This window comes from Chanodichthys erythropterus, chromosome 11 (genome assembly GCF_024489055.1).
Source record: "Chanodichthys erythropterus isolate Z2021 chromosome 11, ASM2448905v1, whole genome shotgun sequence".
Taxonomy (NCBI): domain Eukaryota; kingdom Metazoa; phylum Chordata; class Actinopteri; order Cypriniformes; family Xenocyprididae; genus Chanodichthys; species Chanodichthys erythropterus.
Genome location: NC_090231.1, coordinates 18,893,291 through 18,911,137, shown reverse-complemented (window position 1 = coordinate 18,911,137; position 17,847 = coordinate 18,893,291).

The window sequence follows — 17,847 nt, the reverse complement described above, 5'->3', positions numbered from 1 at the left end:
AGGTTGTGCGAGTCGATTATCTCTATGAAGATGATGGGGTGTGTGTGGGATACATCATGGGTGTCACTTGACTGTGCCTTGGCATCTTTTGATATGCGCGCGCATGGTAATTATTAGGAACTTACATATTTCAAAACGCAGAGCCAAACGATAGTGACTTTATTTATGTAAACGTGTCTGTTAGATTTTCAGTTTACCTTTGAAAGCTCCAGGTTATCAAAAATGAAACACTAACAATGGTACTATTGAATTTTATGAATAAAACTTTTTTTTTTGACTTGTAAAACAGTAAATGTTAAGAAATGATACGGGATAAATGAATTTGTTTTTAGCAGACACTTTTAAACAAAGATACAGCACACACAGGTCACATTAATGGCAATTACCATGTAGATGAGAATACACAAATCATGCTCAGTTTAACCTGTAGAACAAATGCAATGATCATCTACAAAATATGACAATAAGGGTCAATAGTCAATGCAAACATGTGTATCTGTGAAGAAATAGGCTATGTGTAAAAGTGGACACACATTAGGACCTCCAGTGAGGAGCAAAGATAAAGAAGTTGATAAATCTGGTCACTATAATTCTTCAGTAAAAAAAAGTGGGATATATCTCAATATCTCAATCGATAGGAAATATCAAGAGCACTCCATAAAAATGATCAGTACCCTGTATGAATGTGATAAGAATACATTTTTCAAAAATAACTTAAGAAATTTTTTCACTAAACTATTAGGGAGCCACTAAGCAATGTTTCCAAATAAATTTGTCGTTTTCAAGAAATAACTCGACAGTCGACAACGACAAATGTTACCTAGAATGCACTGTTTTTACAGTATATTACTTTGTACTATATATTACAACGTATTCTGTATATTACAATGCATTCTGGGTAATATTAGGCTAATTTTCGTTTACAAGAAACGACAAATATTACCCAGAATGCACTGTTTTTATGATATATTACATATTTTCAATGGGAAAATAATTTTTGTATATCCTTATTTGTAGTGCGACATCAATCAATAGCCTATTAATGTAGCCTAATGCACAATAACAATACACATTATTAAGTACGTTTGTCTGTGTAGGCTATATTTGAACATATACACACATGTGTGTATTTGTTAGACTTAATATTAATATTTTGGACAAAGTAAATTTCTAATCTCATTTGATAACATATTTCCATTTTTTGCTGGTTCACTCTCGAAACTAGCCTACTGGGAAATGTCTTATGTTCTCTTGCGTGTTTGCGTATTTAAACAGTTTGAACGTGTTTGTTTTTATTTTTCTTACAGAGTGGGTCCCGTAAAACCAGTGAGCGCAATGTAATGTTTGTGCATTTAAATAAACAGCAGAGGGCAGTATACAATCCTTCTCCTCATGTTCCAGTACCCGCATTAAGCACTTTGCAGTAAACCTCTTAAAAATGCTGACTCATGACCAGAGACACTGTGGAAATGATATACATCAGATACACCAGTAAAAAGCCATACTAACCCAAACCATGACTAAACCCTGTAAGAAGATTATATTTCATCTGCAATGGATAAACGTTGTACGGTCACTCTCATGTGTCATTCATTATTCATGCTTGATGGGAAATAATCTTTGGATCATATATCATGTGTATGTGAATTACAAAACTCAAATCTTAAAGGGATAGTTCATCCAAAAATATGTATTCACACTCAAATTGTATGAATTTCTTTCTTCTGCTGAACACAAACACATCATTTTCATTTGATTTCATAACCAGCAATTTTCATTTTTGGGTGATCTATCCCTTTAAGATTAATCCTCACATTTTTTTTTAATACTAAACAGTTTGACTAAAGACTAGGATATATTTCAATTATTCAAAAAACACTGAAGAGCATAATTTATGATTAAATCAGATGGACAAATCTTGACTTTGTCCTTGATTATAATCATATATCTGTGACCAATAATCAGATAAAATGTTGACTGTGCTCGTCTTTCAGTAAGAACCTCGATCATCAGTGTTTGAACATCAATTTATTCTGGATTAAATCCGCTTTTCTTGGCATAAATGAAAGTCAATTGCAGATGAAGCGTAAACAACTATTCCCCCCAGGTGTCTCAGAATACATTATTGATAGGATAGAAAAGTTGTCATGATGAAATGTAAGCATCTGTTGGCAGCCGGTAACCAATCGAAGGACGTGATTCCCGAGCCAGTCTCTCCGCTCCTCCTCTAATCCCGCCCACTGAGTGGGCTGATGGCTGTAGTTGTCATGGAAATGCGAGAACTCCCTCAGCTCTAGATTCGGTTACTATGGAAATGCCGCTTGGAGATGCTGCGATAGGTCCTCAGGAGAAGAGAGAGATTATTCAGCACCTTGGACAGCAGCGGTGTGTCGGTCCTCCCTTCTGCCAGACGCGATACTATCTTCTCATTGTGATCGGGGAAATTTCAACAGATCGCCAGCTTGATTCAGCGAAAGAGCACATTAAAAAGGGTGAGTCGCCAGCTTTTAGGTTTCCTATGGGTCAGCACGAAGAGTTCAGTAGTCACACATGGACCACACACACTTTATTCAGTGCATTAACAACTGAGCATCCAACGTGAAAAATGATCGTGACGGTTAATTGGTTAACTGTAAATTTCCTTACCATATATGGTGATGAAAAACTGTCATATATCTAACCTTAGAGTAAAAAAAAATTAAAATGACAGTTTTTTTGACAAGCGAAAAAGAACAAGTCATTGTATAATTTACAGTGAAAAACCGTAAATTGACATTCCTAGAATTCCCTGCTCGACACTTCACATTTAATGCATTTTCGTTGAAATAACTTTCTTCTTAGTTTTTTCTTATCTGTAATGTACATTAGGGTTTTATGTTACATCTAATGTTGTTAAATGAATGTTTATGTGTGTTACCATGATTGTGTGCGCCTTCTTTGTGTTAGTGTTTACTTTCTCAGTTCATGGAAAAGCTGCTTTTGATCTTTGATTCATCATGTGACTCTCTCATCATCACCTGTTTTTTGGTGGTTGTCAGTGTATTACAAAGGTACAAAACAGACAAAAGTGATTAGTGTAACATTATATTGGTATAATAACATTATATCATATATATTTATTTGTAAATTTAAGTCAAATCTGTATAAACTAAAATGTTACCATATTTTTTTACGGTAAATTTCTGGCAACCACAGCTGCCGTTTTTTACTGTAAATTTCACTGCATGTTTTACAATGTACAAAGACATGTATGTGTATGCATATGTAGATGATACGTTCATGCTGATGATATCATTATGTATATATTTTAGAAATTGTATGAGTGATACATTTTAAATCTCTGTATATTGAGGATATTGTTGATCTTAAGACATTTTACCATTGTTTATTTGTTGATTTAATAAATGTGCATCTAACAGGGATTCTGTCATGGGATATTGATTTGACCATTTGTGACTTGAACAAGGAACTGAAGCTCTTTGAAGCAAGACACTCTGCCCAGTTCTCATCAGAGGTCAAAGGTCAGTTATTAAAGTTTCAGAAAGATGATGTATGAGCTTTTGAGAAAATGTTTTTTAGTTATAATGATTAATTTTACTATTTTACCAAACAACATATTACTTGATGTCCGATAGCCATGTTTTTATTTATTTATTTTTTAGCTTTTTAGTTTGTTTTGACATCGTACAAAACTAAATACTTACATGTTTAAGAAACCTTTGATGTTGTGAGATTCAGATTCTGTTCACTCTCCCAGAATTACAGTATTTTTTGAAAGCAGGAAGCTTCCTGCCATTTGACAGCTAATAGTTTATGAGAAAGTGAGTGTGAAACAACAGTTATGTGAAATCAAAGTAGGGCTGCACAACGATTAATCGCGATTAATCGTTTGCAAAATAAAAGTCTGTGTTTACGTAATATATGTGTGTGTTCTGTGTATAATAATTATGTATATATAAATGCATGCACATACATGTATAAATGTAAGAAATATATACATGTATATATATATTTTATATTACATATAAATATTTTATATATCATTTTTTTTCCTTAAATATATACATGTATGTGCATGTATTTATATATACCTAATTATTATACACAGAACACACACATATATTACATAACACAGACTTTTATTTTGCAAACGATTTATCGCGATTAATCGTTGTGCAGCCCTAAATCAAAGGGAGTAAGATTAGATTGCATTGATGTAAGACCCTGCCAAACCCACCTGAGCTCTCACAGCCAATGAAATAGCTGCATTCTGTAAATGCACATTGGATTATGGAGTGCATTTGTTTATTGCACCTTGTTTAATTCCCTCATAAATATTCTACTTCTCCAGTCAGTGTTGCTCTGTTTGCAATATTGACGGCAGGGTACATGCATTTTGGAGTGTGTATGTTTTTTGCCCATGTTATCTGTTCTTGTGTTTTAGGGATGTTCAGAATTCATAATTAAGCAAAGCCATTGAATGTTGTTCCATGAGAAATAAAAGCATCAAGGTTTGCATGTTCCCAAGCAACACACAAACTGAAATCTCTGAAACGCATGTGGAATAGAGACACTCCCAGAACTACAGGACAACTTGATAGTTTTACTGTAAATATATGTTCAATTTGTCAGTTTTATTACAAGCCCTGTTATACTGTGGCCTGGTTTCACAGACAGGACTTAGATTAAGGAAAAGGTAGGCCTTAGTTCAATTAGGACATGAAAGTAGCTTTTATAAACATGCCTTAGAAAAGAACATTACTGGTGTGCATTTTGTCAGTCCAAGTTGCTTTCAGTTCAAATAGATCAAACATGCATTTTAGTCGGGGACTAGCTTAAGCCTTGTCTGTAAAACCTGGGGTTTAAGTTTGAAAAAGAATAAATCATGGCTAATAAAGTTTGAACTTGGGTTATAAAAATAAATTTTTTTAGTATGTGGTTAACTCGAAAAAACATGAACATTATTTACCTAACATTTTTAATTTGCTGTCTGTATCTAAAGTGTTGGCATTTCTGAGCAGCACAGCTGATAACATCATGCTATGCTGCACACTGCAACCATCAGCAGATATGAAGCTATAGAGGATAAAGCATTAAATCTAAATTTACTTCCTCTGCGGTGTGGCATACCAGCACCCACACACATACTTGCATGCACTGCATGGTCACTCTTATCACTCTTTGCTTTGTCACTTGTTTAACTTGTCTTTATTAATCTCTCCGTCCTGTGATGATGTATGTCCCGGCTGCAATCTAAATCCTCTGTTAGCCTGCCTCCAACCATATGGTTCCTCATATGTGACTGCTGACTCCCCATCTATCGCAGAATGAATTAATCATCAGTCCCTCCTCTATTATTCTTGTATTGATAGATATCTTATATAATATATCTTCCAAATGATTTCCTTCTCCTCTTTCTATTCAGTAGAGAAGCAGTCCATGCGAAGCCCTATCAGTGTATAGTGGAGTCTATAATGGGCTTATGGGTGTAGATCAGAGTGCTTGCTGGTGGGATGCTTTAACCATTTCAACACCATGATTTAAGGTTTAAATGCACAAGAATCTGCTTTTATCCACCTGCATGTAAGGACATCATATATATATATATATATATATATATATATATATATATATATATATATATATATATATATATATATATATATATATATAGTTTAAATTTGTTTAAATAAGTTTAAATATGTCATTTTGGTGATCAAAGATGAGTTTTATGGGATACAATTATTGACTACAAAGGGACTTTATATAATAAACTATAATCGACTATATATAGACTATAATAGTACTCTTTCCCCTGGTTTCACATACAAGGCTTAGGCCTTGTCCCACACTAAAATGCATTTTTGAGCTATTTCAGGGGGATAGTTCACCCCAAAATGACATTTTTTGTCATCATTTACTCACCCTCAAGTTGATCTAAACTTGTATGAGAAGATATTTTAAAGAATGTTGGTAATCAATCAGTTGACGTTAGCCATTGACTTTCATAGTGCTTTCATCAACTGTTTTTTTTTTTTTTTTTTTTTTTACCAACTTAAAATATCTTCTTTTGTGGTCAACAGAAGAAAGAAACCAATACAGATTTGGAACAACATGAGGGTGAGTAAATTATGGCAAATTTTTCATATATATATATATATTTTATATATATATATATATATATTTTATATATATATATATATATATATATATATATATATATATATATATATATATATATATATATATATATATATATATAGCCAAAAATGAAAAATTTGTCATATAGTATATAATATTATATGACATATATTATAATATATTATAATATATATCATAATTTACTCACCCTCATGTTGTTCCAAATCTGTATTGGTTTCTTTCTTCGAAAGCACTATGAAAGTCAATGGCTAACGTCAACTGTTTGATTACCAACATTCTTTAAAATATCTTCTCATACAAGTTTAGATCAACTTGAGGGTGAGTAAATGATGACAAAAAATGTCATTTTTGGGTGAACTATCCCCCTAAAATAGCTCAAACATGCATTTTAGTCTGGGACAAGGTTTAAGCCTTGTATAGGGGAAAGAGTACTATTATAGTTAAAGTCCCTCTGTAGTCAATAATTGTATCCCATAAAACTCATCTTTGATCACCAAAATGACATATTTAAACTTTTTTTCCCTGTAAAAAACAAAAATTACTGCATGCCTTAAAATAATTTAAATATATAATATACCCTTGCCTCATTTAATATTCATGTATGTATGAATATGCTAATTAGCCCTGCCTCCACTCACTTGCACATGCTTACTTGGCCAACTTTACTGAGGTAAACGCTGCACAATGGTATTGCTTTTTACAACGTTGGACACATAACGGTAATTAATATGATCAGCCTTTTGCTTGACTATGTTATCAAACTGCTAATAATGTGTTGTTAATGTTACAAACCATGTTCCTGTTCTTCATCTCAGAGACAGCTGCCTTCTAACAATCAGTATCCTTACAAACACTTTGAACAACTCAGAATGTCAGTGGAGAAAGGCATATATCATCATAATATTGTAATATACATCATCAACCCGCCATATTGCTAATTCCACACGATTTTCATATCAACAGAAAAATATACCAGGATAACCTTCTCGCTGTTAATGATATGCTAAAGCCTGCCGGCATGTTGACATTATTGGTTACAAGGTAGTTTGTGACATCAGAAACACCAGCAATTTCAAACCTCAGATTTGAGACTGTCTTTTTTTTCACTGCATTTTTAAGGAGAAAATACTCAGCAGTGGTGCTGACTTATGAATTTGCACATGGTTTGTCTTAAAGCATGTTAAAAACACCAGATAGACATATACACAACATTAAAACTTGATTTTCACCACAGGGGGACTAACTAAAACCATAAAACAAATGCTGTACTAAATAACTTGCACCTGGTTTCACAGACAAGGCATAGACAAAAGCAAGAAAGAAAGGAAAAAAAAAAAAAAAACTAATAAAAATGGCAAAATTACTAAAACTTTCATTAAAATGTGAATTTCAAAATATTAACCTCTCAGTGATAACACTGCTGATATGTAAAAAAGTAATGAACAGTGGCCTACTATTAAGTTATCATTAAGACAACCTTTTTTAATTATTTCCCCAAGCCTTGCAAGGGCAAATGCTATTCTGCTGTGTGCACTCAAGTGAAAGATGCAATTAGCAGTCTGAATAAGGGCAGGACAGATAAAGTGATATAATGCTCCACCACTACTGAAAGACAAAAATGCTTTGAATCCAGGAGGGCTTTTTCTCACTCTCTAGGGCAGACTTTGTAGAGAGCCAGCAAAGTGCCAATCCACTGATCTCTATGGTCTGTCAACCTCAAAAGACCAGTTCAAACAGTATTTGGGACCAAGGAAACTTAGTGGGTCCAAATGCTGTTTGAACTTGGTCATTACAGGGTAATGAGCTGAGACCGAGTGTTATAATATTTCTGAGCACATTGAGAAAGCTCCCACACATGCAGAACAGGAATCAGCAGTGTCATTTTTGTATTAATTCTATAAAATGTATTAATATATATATATATATATATATATATATATATATATATATATATATATATATATATATATATATATATATATATATATATATAAAAAATCTATTTGAGCTTTATTTCAGTTAACAAATACTTTTAGCAATAACAGGCTGACAGGCTGAACAAATCAGGTCATTTTTTCCACATCGTTGAGTGGGTCATTTATTTTCCTACCTGAATCTGAACAAAAAATGAAACAAAGCATATTTAAAGCAATTTTCTAACTTCTGACAGAAACCATACTGAAGTACAACAGAAGAATGTTTTCTTTTGAAAGCTTTTAATTAGGTATACACTGATGGTAAACTGAAGGTAATTTCTAGTAGGTTGTAAATTTGGCTTGTTCATTTGTAATTCAGTGAAATAGATAGAATCGCTGCATCCATTCAATAACAGAGTTTGACCTAGTCCAGACGTGGACTGACCCCACCGTGAATTCCTTCTGTCTACAACTATTACTTCTAATTCTGGCTTGCAGACAAAAGCTGCTGCTTTTTCAGCTCAGAGAATCTTGAAAATAAGAATGTCTTTGTTTTCTCCACACGGTCTGCCTTTTTGACAGCAATGTTGTTGTCTTTGTAAGCTGAGGAATTTTCTGGTAGTGTTGTTTAGTATCATTTGATGCTTGGTCATGAAACTTACTTTTATCAATAATGAATTCCCCTATTGATTATTAGGTTAAAAATTTAATATTACATCCAGTTATCTCACAAACCATAAAAAAACATGCCTGTCCATGACAAGAAAAAAAAAAAAAGCTTGGCACACTGTTGCACATAAAAGCACTTAATTGTCTCCCACCCACACAGTGTTTCAAGGGTTTCATATTCTTAAAAAATATGAAAATGTTTTTCATTATACAGTAGTATGTGTCAGTGGGGAAATGTATTAGTCCATATCCTGCCATCATATGTGCAGACAGACTTGCTGGTTTTGTTTGTGGTGCATTTGAGATAGATATTGAAAGGAGGAAGTGTGAATAAACTCTTTCTGTAATGAGAGCAGAGGAGCACTCCACACAGAACCACTCCCTCCATTTCACCTTAGTCTCTGACAGGTGTCAGACACTCTTCTGCTCTGTTCTGTACAAAAACCGCTTGCATTGTTTTAGCCAGCAGTGGAAGATGATAGATGAGGACTGAGCATGCTCAGTACAGCTGGTCTGCCACTCCTGCAGCTGTGCTTGGAATACTGATCAGGATGTGAGTGCAGTGTCATTATGGCTGACTGCTTGTAAATGTCAGAGCACAAAACGGAGTGACTTTTAGTTAATGGAAGATTTTAAGCACATGAATAAGAGCAGTTTTGACTTTGTTCTTTTATTTGTAGGAAGAAAATGCATCTTAATAAATGTGTGAATAAAAATATACCTCATATACTGTGATAGATAGATAGATAGATAGATAGATAGATAGATAGATAGATAGATAGATAGATAGATAGATAGATAGATAGATAGATAGATAGATAGATAGATAGATAGATAGATAGATAGATAGATAGATAGATAGATAGATAGATAGATAGATAGATAGATAGATACTGCTCTTTTATTAGAGTTATGCCATTCCACATTCCATAGCAAAGAAATACAGAGCTTCTAACAATGACTCATGAGAGTGTTAATATCTTTGCAAGTTCTAAGCAGGAGACTGAGATTTATGCTTCTAAACACTGCTGCTGAATTCCCATATGACCTCTGTCTCAAGAGGAAAAGTGCAAGAGATGAGACATGAAAGTAACCACTGGCAGCATGTCGACTGAACAAACTCAGTACAAGTGAAGAGAGATCAGGCATTTTTTTTAGACCCGTGCATTTAATAATAATAAAAAATCAAAACAGTGCAAAGTTGGTTATTAAACAAAAGATATGGGTGAATTCATGTGGGGCACTTTTCCCCAGTCATCTCAATGGCATAAAGTCTCCCAATCAAACTGAATTCACCTATATTTTGTTAAAATATATTTTCTTACGTATAGGCTATATATATATATAAAAAAATGTTAAAATTACTGCATTGACTTTGAAATTAATATTATGATGAAAGTGTAATCTAGAATTCCCATATGTGTTGCTATTCCCATATGGTTGCCTCCTGAAACTTCAGCCAGGGATTTTACAACCGACACAGATGGATGGGTCCTTGAACAATCGTTACAGATCCCTTTACCTCCCTAGAGGCAGCAGGGAGGAGGCTGGAATGGTCACCATGGCCCCAGCTGTCTCGGGCATTGTTCAATTCATTTAGATTTTTCAGCAACATGCCGCACAGTAATGACTCCCACCACAGCTCGCCGCTGTAATAGCCCTTATGTTTAGTACGTTAGGTTGTAAAAGCCTCCAAATATGCAGTTGGGACTTAATTGCATGAGCTTCTATGTGATGCTCAGAGGATAATTAAGTCAATAAACAGAGAAAATTGACAGGGCGGAGAAAAATGAGCAATGAGTCTATCATCAGAGATGCAACTGCAGCTCCCTCTGCACTAGGGGTGTAACGGTACACATATTCGTGGGCTTTCGGTACGGTGCACATGTTTACCGAATGCATTAAATTGCAACATTAAGGTCTCCTGTTTGGGAACACTTGTTTCCCAGCGAATTACGACAACGGACAAGTGAAGTTCCTAAACGTACTTTAGGGAGGAGCGAGCCCATTTAATCTTCCTATCAACAGCCAGAGTATATAAGCAGCTGCTTACCTCTCTTCAGTCTCAGCTGTTCCAGCATCCCTCCACCTCCCCAAACTCCACCTTCATCTCAGGTACCTCGCCCTATGTACTCATATCCTATTTATTCACTGTGTATATCAGAGCTCGAGTTGAAGCTGCTTCGTCGAGCCCCTCATCAGTGGACAGCAAGCCAAACTAGCAAACCTTATACCTTAAAGATTATATGGGCAAACAAACTGGTATGAGTATAAGCAGTACATGACGAATACAGCGTTGTGGCCTAACCACCATTAACCACTAATAATCGCAATAAGCTCTGCGTTTTGTTACTTTCGATAAGAAATAAAGTGTCATCCTTCAAAATCTGTCCACAAAATTCAAACAGAAATGCCGCTTTGACACGCGTTGATGTGGCGTGACAGATCACTGTATAGGCGCATCAGGCGGCAGTGTGGAGCACGAGTGAACGCGATAATCTCTTCCTCTTTAATACAGAATAAACATGAATGAACATTCAAAGGTATTGAAAGGTACAGTACAACTTACTGAAATGTCATATATCTTGCAATCGCTCAATCAGTTTCAACAGCGGAAAGACATCAATAAAACCGCTTGTAAACAATATGTCACATAGCATTTACCTCAGAAAAGCCACCCAGTGTCCTCTACAGTTTGCTAGTTTGCAAGAGAAATGAACTCTTTCGCTTAGTATATGCTCTGTTTTAGCCTATATATTCATTATATTTTACTTAACCTGTTAGTGATGTCTTGATTATTTAATGTAGGCTGTATTTAAATAAATCTGTTGTGAAAATGACAGCCACTGTATATAAATGATTATAGCCTATTTCAACAACAAATTGGAGTAAAACAAAAAAAGATTTTGAAGTTAATGCAGCTTACATGTTTTCATACAATTTGTTATTTGAGTGTTGATTATTATATATAAAAATAAATAGTGATTGAATTTAGGCTAATACTTTGGGCTCAGTTGTTAACCTTTAATATAGCATAATTTTTTTATCCTTAAGAATATCCTTTAGTTATAATTTAATATAATATATTTAAAGACAGAGAAACAATTTGTTCAGTAAACTACTGTTTAATAATAATATATAAAAAAAAAAAAAAACAATTTAATGTTTAGTTTTCTCCCCACCTGTACTGAACCGGTACCAAACCGTGACTTCAAAACCGAGGTACGTACCGAACCGTGAATTTTGTGTACTGTTACACCCCCACTCTGCACTGATTGAAAGACGGCATATACTCAACCCTAATTCAATAGCTTTTACATTTGTTTATGAAGATTTTATCTTGTTATATGATATGTGATTGGTTCACAGTTGAAGTTATTTATACAATAATTTCTCTTAAACTACAATCTATAGGCAGAGGATTTTATTTTGAAATCATAAAATTGGACATATGCTAAAACTGCAAAGTTTAATCTTGTAAAACTACATGGAGCTGAATTTCACAAACAGCCCTGAAACTGTAAAGTGAAGTGTTGATTTGTGATTATCTCACCTCACGTTAGCACTGGAAATGCAAATCTTGTCTTAGACAGACATCAGAGTATATAAAAGTATAAATCTCTTCACTTATGAACCCGAAGCAGAGAGGGCTTTTACATAGGTCCGGTGAGTTTGCCCATTAATAATTCAGGATGGGCTATTGATTCTGCTCTTTTATACCTCTGCAGTCTGCACATGAACACTGAACGTCAGCATGCTGCTCAGGCGACTCCAGTCTGCTTGACGGTGGCATTGATTGCAGGGCTGGATCTTGCACCACACGCACCACAGTGAAACCTGAGCCCACGCCCAGATTCTGGACCAAAGGTCTTAGGAAAAATGGGGGGTATTGTTATAGTCAGCAAAACCACGATTTCCCTACTGCTAGGGTCTAGTAGAGCATTAAATCGTGTCTGTAAAGAATTTTGACCTTGGAAAAAACATTTGGTGTGCTTGCAGAAGCATTATAAATCAAGCTTTCCATCTACAGAATTCTACAGAAGAGGCTTTAACTCTGTGATAATGTGCTAATGCATCACCATTTTGTAAGAGCAAGCTGTTATCAGGGGACTATATTGAATGGATGAAATAACTGAGATAATTCAAGAGATGGACACAGGCTGTCTAGCAGCAAGGGTGCGGCAGCCAGACTGCTGCTTTGAACAGTTGCTTAGGATATGTCTGGAAGGGTCTATTTATAATCTTGTAATAGTGTCAATTTAAATTTGATTTAACAAATGCAAACCCTTTATGTGGCAGCTAGACGCATTCATCACCTCCGGCTATTAAAAATGCTATTAAATCCATTTTTTCAAGTGGAATTAGATAAATCATGATTTTCCTCATTTGTTTTTGTTTTTAATGCAGTATGAAAATTAGTCCTTTTTTTCTGTTAGTTTTAATCTCCAGATTGGACAGCATCCACAATTCTACGCCGGCTCACTGTCAGAGAGGTGGTCAGAGTCAGGCAGACTGTCTGCGAGAGAATGCTGATGGAGTGCAGTTAACGGGGCAGATTTTGGCAGTCTTGCCCTGCAGCTGTTGGTCTGGGATCAGCTGTACATAAAATGCTAAATGGCCCATCCTTGTCATTCTTGACAAGTACAGCACCTAGGCTGAAAAATATAAAATTGCTTATGTTCATGTTGAACATAAACAATACTATAGAATGTCAAAAACAAACAAACAAACATGCATCATGTTGATATGAGGCTAAGTGGTCATTTTTGCTTCCTCATTTTGTCAGATAATTGTAAGGTTTTATTAACAGAGCCTCTTGATATGTTGAAGAGCTAGCTTACAATATTGAATGTGATTTATTAGACGGAAGGAAAAATATCAGATTACATTTTAATGTGTAAACCCCAGCTAGTCTGATGACCAAGAATCCAGTTCATTATTATTATTATTATTATGGTATAATTTATTAGGTAACAAAATATAATAAGCCAGCACTCGAATAAAAGCAGTAAATTTAATTAAAAATAGTTAATCTTTGTAATAATAATAGTAAATTGTATTTATAGAGTTTTTCAGAGTACTCAAAGATGCTAATTGTTGTTATGGCTACTAAAGTCCAGTCTTGGTAAAGGTATTTCCTTATTATTCCTATATTTAAAAAAATGTTTTAGTCCAATGGATGTAAACTAGGGTGAATACTGGTAAAGTGGAACGCCTTGAAATGCTTCCTCAAAGTCAACCCCCATTTTATAGCTTTTATTAGCAAACTGGGCCACCTTTACCTCGGCTCACCCCAAATCATATTTTAAATGACTTATATATACAAGGTCGAATTAAATCGGCTGAAATGTGATCACATTGTTGCACATTTCTCATTCTTTAAGTGTCATCCTTATTCGTAGTATGCATGTGAATTCAGGCTAATAGGCCACACCCACTCCCTCTCGCGCACTCGCGTGTCTGTGTGCGCGCTCTCGACGTACGGTACGCACAGCTCAGCATCAGCAACGGTAGGTCTAATCTGTCATATAATTCTTCAGATGTTTGATTATTGGCATATGGTTCAAATATCTTGAGCTCTGACCGAGGTTATTCATTCATGAAATGTGCAGTATTGCTGATTTCTTATCGTGTCAACCTCTTACACGGACTGTCTAGGTCTGTGTCGGTTCTGGCTTGTTCACGGATTTGTCTAAAGGTAGCAAAAACCCAAGCCGTTTTAAAGCGTGCGATTGTGCCATCAGTGAGAGTGAACGAAAGTACATGATAGAGGAATCTAAGATGCTAAAAATCTTCGACAACATAAAAGAAATTATGTTGAGTTAGAAATATGAGGGAGAAAATTAAATGTATGTATGATTTGTTTCTTCACTCTTGCTAGATTTGTTTTCTATTTCAGCCCATTTTCATAGTTTTTGAATTTACATTTTTGACCACAAAGCCACATACTGTCAAACATTTAGTGGAAACATTTTATTTCACCGTGACCCAGATCTTAATTGTGATTCTGATTATTATGGGATGCAGCAGGGCATCTGAGGAACCTGTGACAGTAGCGCGCGCGCTCGAGCACGCGTCACCGTGTGAAATGAAAAAATGTGCGCCGCTTCCACAGGTTAGATATACATCTCAAATGAGTTCATTAGCTATCTCTGTGAAGCAGAACCAGAGTGATAGACTGTGATCTTGGTTCATAGTAAACAATTTCATCTTAAAGTGATAGTTCACCATGAAAATCCAGTCATCATTTAGGCTACTCATGCTTATACTTTTTCAAATGTAAATGACACATTGTTAGACAGAATTTCATTGAATGAAGCAAATATTATCTCTGGGGAAAACATGAACATCTTTTTTGTTTCATAGAAGAAAGTCATATAACTTTGGATCAGTCATTTTTTTTTTTAACCAGTCCTTTTAACTATAATGATAACACCTGTGTTATCATTATTGTTAAAAGAGCATGGCAGGAGAATAAGCACTGTTTTTGTCCCTGGTCATTAATCCTCAAAAGCGATTATGAATGCAAATTACTTTTGTATCATTTTAAATAGTGCCTTGAAGCTTTCAGTTAATTCGCATGTAACAAATAATTTCCAAAATGGGCACTTTAAGGCCAGTGCCCCTCTGTGCTTTGTACAATTTATCCCTTTTAGTCCATTATTGCATTTAAATGAGCCATTTGTATAAACTCAACTCATATTCCGCATTCATTCGCTCCAGCTGTTTACAGCATAATGGGGTCCATTACACCGCAAGAGCACATACATATGAATGAGAGCTCAACACTTGTCTTGCTTTTCTATGAGGGGACTCTATCTCCCCTGCTTGTTAACAAGGTATTTGATTGAGATAAACGTGTTGCAGCGGTTTCAAAGGCACGGATAGGACAGTTCCTATGTAGTGTTCACAATTTCACTGCTATGGATACGATTAAGTGGCTTTAATAAGATTACAGCTGCTTATTGAATCACTACCCCTAGATAACGGTTTAAAAAGTGTTACACACCTCCTCTCTCTCTCTCTCTCTCTCTCTCTCTCTTCCTGTCTCTTCATATCAAACACACTGTGATTCAGAGACAGCTGAACAGTGATCAAGGACAGGGCAAAGATAGAATGAGATAACATTGGCTCAACAAATGTAATACTTCTCTCATGCAGAAATTCAGCGGTTATCTCTGTCGTGTTCAAGGACTTGACATGATTAAAATGGTCATCCAACAACAGCTGGACATTTTTAAAATGTAAAAACTTTTGATTCACGTTAATAATGAAGTGTGGAAACATTCAGCCAAGAGGCGATCACATTTACACCTAATTTTCCCGACGAGTGAAGAGCCAGTTTTGCAAATATAGTTTCAGCTGTCAGGAGCAATGTTTATCTGGTGGAAAAGCTAAATTAGACCTCAGATGTCACTCATATTGCCATATCTACTTTGAAAGTATGATCTTTTTACACAAATGCATGTGTCACTGTTCCAAAATGAGCTAATTTGTGATTTAGGAATAAAGATTTTGGAGGCATTGTGAGTTCAAAGGCAGATATTAAGAGTGACTTTAAAACTATTTAAGCCTGTGAGGCAATCAGTCAGTTCCATTAATTTCTTCCCATTGAAAGCGTGTCAGTCTCATGGATCACTTGTGATTATCATTTAATCCTAAAAGCCAAAATTGCTTGTGAAGCTTAAAATGCACAGAGTAAAGATGTTCTCTGGATTGCTGTCAAATCTAAGACTGACCTTTACCAAATTAGTCTCAGCAAGTGTAAAATAAATTTGACCCCATTTGTCAGCGTTTTACATTCAGTTGAGTGATACTGAATTAGCTATTTTTAGAAACCATCTGCTGAGTTGTTAAATATTACTGTAACTGTGTACATGATTTGAGTGCATATAAATCACTTATGGATATAAGTTACTCTGAAATTATATATATATTATATATCTATATCTATATATATATATATATATATATATAAATATATATATATATATATATATATATATATATATATATATATTTTTTTTTTTTTTTCATGTTAACAATTTATTTGTTTTCTGGTACTGAAATAACAGAATTTCATATCATCCAGATCATTAGCAGAGCATATGTCCAGTGTAGTGACCTGATTATTTAACTCTATTCTTAACCTTATTAAGTGCAAGCCAATAACTCACAGATTAACCCATGCTGGTTAACTGTTTGTGCAAAGAGCTTAATTTAATTGTTTGCTCCACAACAAAATGACTAAGGAGGAGGAGTTCAATGTTGTGGGTAGATTGCTTCAGCATGTTTTCAAGTGCACAAACATCTGTAGTTATCTGGGTCCTAGTGCTACGTTCCCAGTGGAGAGTTTCTGTTTTTATCTGAAGAAATGAGTATGGATATAAAAATACAGATATTTTTGCTTATTGAATCTAATATTGTGCCATTTATTATTAACTTGCAAATTAGGTAATTTCAGTGCAAATGAAATAAACATATAGATTCCTAGATCAAGATTCCTAAATAAAAATATAATAAATAAAATATAATGTTCTTATAAAAGCACAAACCACTTCCAAATTCTTGTATCTGACATGAATTTACAAAGGCATTTCTTTAGTAAGGTGAAGTTGTGTGTATGCGCAATGTCACAGAAGACCATGCAGCCTGATTTAGCTGCTCATAATGTTATCTGTTCTCCATCTCAAAGTTAAAGCACAACTGAAGGTCATGTTGACAGCTGTCCCCAAGCATCTTGTTGGTTCTGAAGGATATATTAAGGTCATAATGATGTCAAATGTCTGGAAAGTCAAAATAATCTAGCATATAAAGGACCAGAATTATTTGGAGTTGAATATAACAAACTACAATTTCTTAAAAGGTTTAGATAAACAATGAAAATGAAATTATGCTGTTAGAGTCTGAAGGTTAAACTGGGTTAGCACTACTTGTAGTCCACTGCTACCATCCAGAGTCCATTGTATGATCTGACAGGAGAATACAGTTTTTAACAATTTGATGTTGTGCCAGAAAATTATCTATCTCATTCACATTCTTTTATTAAATTTTTTGATTAGACAATAAGCCTTTTTAATTTTTTGTCCAGACTTTCTAT